Source organism: Choristoneura fumiferana, chromosome 5 (genome assembly GCF_025370935.1).
Source record: "Choristoneura fumiferana chromosome 5, NRCan_CFum_1, whole genome shotgun sequence".
In the NCBI taxonomy this organism is placed as follows: domain Eukaryota; kingdom Metazoa; phylum Arthropoda; class Insecta; order Lepidoptera; family Tortricidae; genus Choristoneura; species Choristoneura fumiferana.
The window spans coordinates 16,776,889-16,782,220 of NC_133476.1; positions in this window are offsets into that span (position 1 = coordinate 16,776,889).

Sequence of the window (5,332 nt, forward strand, 5' to 3'; positions counted from 1 at the left end):
CCTCCTTCGGGCAGTCGGGTACTCCACCAATTCCTCATCACGATCAAAGAAGCATTGTAAGACATGTGGTGTCTTGTCTGTGGTGATGCGGGCAACACTGGACTGATTGGAAAATGGTGATTGTATCAATATGTAGAACGAATAGACAATTATTTAAATACTGAAGTGGTTTTATTTAATGAGTGTAATCACCATGACATGGCGCTGCGGACGTAAATGAATGAAGAAAGTAAATATCAAACAAAAAACTAGTGGGACAAAACATTAACAAGAAGTATAAATATAACTAAAGGGACAAGTGACCGACGCCATTACCGACAAGAAAAATGGACATGTTAAAGCCGCCGCCACCGCTTAATTTATCCGCAAGTAACATAAAACAGGCTTTTATAGATTGGAAACAAAAATTCCAGCTATACTTCATAGCAAGTGGAGCTGAGGGAAAATTAAAGGATGAGCAACAATGTGCCTTACTATTACATAGCGTGGGCGATGAAGGCCTAGCGGTATACAATACACTAGAAAATAAGGAAAGCCTCAAGTTTAAAGATATTTTGGAAAAATTAGAAGCACATTGTAGTCCACCAAGCAATGAAACTTACAACCGGCACGTTTTCTTCAGTAGAAAACAAAAAGTGGGAGAAACATTCGAGGATTTCGTTACCTCATTGAAAAAGCTAAGTATGGAATGTAATTTCGAAAAATTGAAGGATGGGCTGGTACGAGATCAAATAATTTTGGGACTTCTAGACGACGACTTAAAGGAAAATTTACTACGCATTCAAGATCTGAACCTGGAGAAGTGTATACACAGATGCAGAGCAGCAGAAACAACTAAAACACAAATGGACAATATTAAAAATAAAGAAAATTAGAAATAGGTAAAATAGGTGCAGAAAATACAAGAAGAATGAAGAAAGAAGATCAACAATGGGAAAATAAAGAACGAGGAAGATCAATAAGTAGACAGCCATCGGGTACTAGGCAACCATCAAGTGCCAGACAACCGTCGAGTACCAGACAACCAGCATCCAGGGGAAGACAACCGCCATGGAGGAACAACAAAAAGGCGTGTGGGAAGTGTGGCAGACAACACCAATATAGAAATTGTCCTGCGTTCAATAAGAAATGCATTATATGTGGCAGATATAATCATTTTGCGGCCATGTGTTTGAATAAATGTGATGCAGTAAGTAGAGACTGGTATATGAAACTAAGTGTTAATAATCAGGAGGTTAATTTCAAAATAGATACAGGTTCACATGTAGATATCATAAACTATGAGACATCAGTAAAATTAAAATTAAAATTGTGTAAAAGTGAGGTCAAATTAAGTAATTTTGATGGGTCAGTAATTAATTATAAAGGGACTAGTGAAGCCAAAATAAAATATAAAAATGTAGAATGTTTGACAACATTATATGTAGTAAATTGTTCGAGAACTGGTGTGTTGAGCTATTCCACTGCAGTGAAATTAGGAATAGTAAAATCCGTTGAGACAGTTGACAGCAAGGTAGATCAATTACTTCAAAAACACAATAATCTGTTTTCAGGTTTAGGTGAATTACAGTATCAGTATCAAATCAAATTACAAGACAATTGCATACCAGTAGCTGAAAGACCCCGGAAAATTCCATTCAAGTTAGAAGATAAGGTTAAAAATGAATTGGACAGAATGGAGCGACTTGGTGTTATTAGGAAAGTAACTGAGCCAACAGAGTGGGTGAGTTCCATGGTGGTAACCCGTAAACAAGGTGACAATATTAGAATATGTCTAGATCCTCAAAATTTAAATAAAAATATTATTAGAGAAAGATATAAAATGAGCACTTTTGAGGAATTAGTAGCCAAAATGCCCGGAGCAAAATACTTTAGTGTCTTAGATGCTTCAAAAGGGTTTTACATGATTAAATTGAGTGAGGACAGTCAATTATATACAACTTTTAATGCAGGGAACTTCGGTAGATATTGTTATAAAAGATTACCATTTGGTTTAAATTCGTCACCAGAGGTATTTAGTAAATGTTTTGCAGATATATTTAAAGATATACAAGGGGTTGAGCAATATGTTGATGAGCTTATAATATGGGGGGAAACTTTGGAACAGCACAATTTAAGGTTAAAACAGGTATTAGAACAAGCAGAAAAATCAGGTGTGAGGTTCAATAAAGATAAATGTCAATTTGGGGTCACCGAAGTTAAGTATGTGGGTCATATATTGAGTAGCGAAGGGGTCAGACCTGATCCTGAAAAAATAAGAGCCATTATTGGTATGGAAGAGCCAAAGAGTAAAAAACAATTACAAACTGTATTAGGCATTGTCACTTATGTATCAAAATTTGTGCCAAATTTATCAGATATTACATATTCGCTCAGGGAATTGTTAAAAAAAGATTCAGAATTTATATGGGGTGACAAACAGAAAAAAGATTTTAATAAGTTAAAAGAAGTATTAACATCACAACCAGTTTTAAAATATTTTGATATAAATAGTCCAATAACATTATCTGTAGATAGTAGTAGCACTGGTTTAGGAGCAGTACTACTTCAAAATAATGCACCAATTGCATATGCATCTAAAGCGTTAACCGAAACTCAAAAACATTGGGCTCAAATTGAAAAAGAATTATTGGCTATAGTGTATGGTTGTCAGAAATTTCACCAATACATTTATGGTAGGCATGTAATTGTAGAGACGGACCATAAGCCCTTAGAGCATATTGCTAAAAAATCCATGAATGAGACTCCACTAAGATTACAAAGATTAAGACTTAAACTACAAGGATATGACCTAGAAATAAAATACAGACCAGGTAAAGAACTATTAGTGGCTGATGCATTATCTAGATCTTATGTAAATGACAGTATATGTAACAAAGAACTGGATGAACAGGTTGAAATGCATGTCTGTCTTGTAAAAGAAGGTATTAATTTAAAGAAAGAGACATGGGATAAATTAAAAAGCGAAACACAGAAAGACTCAAATTTATATTTATTGATTAATTATATACAAGGTGTATGGCCATCAGCTAAAGAAATCCCACTCCAACTAAAATACTTTCAGTCTATTAAAGATGAGCTATATATTTCAGACGGGTTAATTTTTAAAAACACTGCTGTAGTAGTACCAAGAAGTATGAGAAAAGAATTGCTGAAAAAAATTCATTATAATCATTTGGGATTGGAAAAATGTAAAAATAGAATCCGAAGTTTGTTGTTCTGGCCATTTATGATAAAAGAATTAGAGGATTTAATTAAAAATTGTGATTTATGTTTAAAGTATCAAAAATCTCACTCTTATGAACCATTAATGTTGAGAGAATTGAGTAATCAACCATGGGATATAGTAGGGGCTGATATGTTTTTTCTCAACAACAAGATATATATGTTGGTCATAGACTACTTAACAAAATATGTTGAGCTAATTGAATTACAAGATCAGTCATCAGAGTGTCATATTAAAGCATTAAAGACAGTGTTTGCTAGATGGGGTAGTCCTAAAATATTGTATAGTGATGATGGTTCTCAATATAAAAGTCAACAATTTAAGGAATTTTGTAGAGAATGGGAAATCAAACATATAGCTTCATCACCTTACTATGCTAGGTCTAACGGGTTAATTGAAAGGCACATTCAGTCGATAAAAAAGATGTTTAAAAAGTGCATAGAAGAGAAAAAGATATTTATTTGGCATTATTGGAATATAGAAATACACCTATAGATAAAGAGTTAAAATCAACTAATGAGTTGTTACTTGGAAGACAAGTATCATCTTTTTTACCGACTAAGAGCAGTTTTAAAAGAGTAAATTATAACATGGTAAAGCAAAAAGTAGAAGAAAGGAGGGAAAAATATAAATATTATCATGATAGGAAAAATAAAGGTCAGATAAAGAGATTTGAAAAGGGGCAAAATGTATACTTTCATGATAAAAATAGTAATAAAAAATTAGAGGAAGAATAGTTACAGAACAAGATAAGTATAGAAATTATATGATTAATACAGGGGATTCAGTTATTAAGAGGAATAGATATCATGTGTTTAGGGGGTCACCTTTAACAAATTATAATAAGCCTAGAAGAGTAACTTTTAAGTTGGATCAAGATGATTTGTCTAAAAATATAACAGAATCTAATCAAAATGTTAATAACTTAAATGGTAATGAAAATATTAATAATTGTAGTAGAAATGAGAACATTAATGATTTTAACAATAATGTTAAAGTATCCAGGTCTGGCAGGGTACTTAAGATGCCTAGTTATTTAAGTGATTATGAATGTTAAAGTATGGGTTCTTTATTGTATAGTGGAAAAGGGAGATGTAAGACATGTGGTGTCTTGTCTGTGGTGATGCGGGCAACACTGGACTGATTGGAAAATGGTGATTGTATCAATATGTAGAACGAATAGACAATTATTTAAATACTGAAGTGGTTTTATTTAATGAGTGTAATCACCATGACAAACATCTACATCTATAAACGGATCCATCTTCCTTAAAACTAAAATTTGAACTGAAGCAAAAATGCTTCTCCCCAAAACAGTTCCATCGTCTATGTGCCACTTGATAATTCCTGGAACAAGAAAGAGCTAACGATAAGTTTCCGAAACCGACGTAATATAACATAATAGGTAGGTAATATAACGTTTTAAACTTTCGTGATTTTCACTCAATAGTCAAAATACCACAAACGGACGGGACTTATCACGCTAAAACACACGAGTAGTATTTACCTCGACGTTTCGAACACATTACAGTGGCCGTGGTCACGACGAGTAGACGAATGAGTGGAGTGTGTTTTAGCTCGTGTTTTAGCGTGATAATATGTCCCATTTGTGAAATTTCGACCGGGGATTTGTTATTCCTTACGAACGTGCAATTTAACCCTTTGGCTGAAAATAGTACTCTGGTTAAAAAATAATTAGACTTAATTAATAAAAAAAAATAGAGGCAAATTTTTTCGGTTATAGACTAAAAGACGTTCGTGTTTACCAACTCCGCTAATATGTAGTACATGATAAAAATAATTCAAATTTTATTCACACTTTCAATTTACTTTACTCTCAATATTAAAAGAAAAATCGGCAAAAAAAATCCGATCGCATCATCAGATTTTAATACTACAACAAGCTTAAAAGAAAAGTAGGAGGCAAAGGTTTTTCCGTTCTGGATTTAAACAAGAACATATGTTTATAAAATAAACTTACTCTCTGCTGATATTAGGTTTTGGCTCATCTATTCTTCCATTGTACTTTTTCTTTTCTTTCTCCTTTGCTTCCTTATTGTATTTCTCCAGTTCTTTATGCACATCTTATGAAACTTTTAAGTTGTT